Below are 1090 nucleotides of genomic sequence, written 5' to 3' on the forward strand. Positions count from 1 at the left end.
AGGGAGCGTATACTGAGGCTCAGGGTCTAGTGGAAGTTGACTTGGACTCCTTTGGGTCTAATCAGTTTGTGTCATGTCCTCGGGCTATGTCATTCTTTCAAGGGTTGTGCCCTGCCCCCTTCCCTCCTGTTTCAGGATCTGTGTGAGCAGCATGAAGTCCCCAAATGCCTTAGCTTGGAGGGCCTTAGGGAATGGGCAGAGAGATAGGAAAAGAAAGGTGAAAGGCTTTCCAGAAAAGGAGTGGGTGGGGAAAACAGGAAGAAAGTGGCGGAGGGAGAGGACAAGGCAGCCACCCCCTCCGGGCTCTGCTCCTCCGGCCCCTTTCCCCCAGCACTCGGGTCCTCTCTCACCCGTGGTCAGTGAGGGCCAGTGACCCTCAGAGCTCCAGCCCTGGCCTCTCCCACGAGTCTGAGCCCTCCTCACAACTACCTGGACGATCCCACCTAGATGTCCCCGCCCCCCGCCCCCCCAGCCCCAGCTACCTCTCTCTTCTCCATTTCAGTCAAGGGGGTTGTGGTGTCTGGTCGCTGGACCGGAAAGCCCACGGTCATCTTTTGTACCTTCCTCCTGTTCCTCCTCATAGAGCTCCTCAAGCCTTGCTGATTCTGCCCCTTGCTTTCCCTTCCTGATAACATCACTCAGTTCAGGTATCTGCCCCTGACCTGGGGCGATTCACTCACACATCTCTGCCTTAAATCTCTGCGTCTAGTCCCATCTTGCATGCCACCTCTGGACTGATCTTTGATGTCACCCACTGCTCACGAGGCTCCCAGAGCTCTCGGTTAATTTAGGCAAAGCCCAAACTCTTCAGCCTGTTGTTCAAGGCTGTACTCAGTCTGGCCCCCGCCTGGTCCTCTGTATCTTTCCTTCAAGGGAGTTAGAAAGGCAAAAGGAGCCAGGGAGATGTTATCATTTAATCCTCACCACAGCCCTCTGAGAAGGAACCATTATCATCTTTTTTTTTTTTTTGCGGTACGCGGGCCTCTCACTGCCGCGGCCTCTCCCGTTGCGGAGCACAGGCTCCGGACGCGCAGGCTCAGCGGCCATGGCTCACGGGCCCAGCCGCTCCGCGGCATGTGGGATCCTTCCG

Source organism: Physeter macrocephalus, chromosome 12 (assembly GCF_002837175.3).
Source record: "Physeter macrocephalus isolate SW-GA chromosome 12, ASM283717v5, whole genome shotgun sequence".
NCBI lineage: Eukaryota > Metazoa > Chordata > Mammalia > Artiodactyla > Physeteridae > Physeter > Physeter macrocephalus.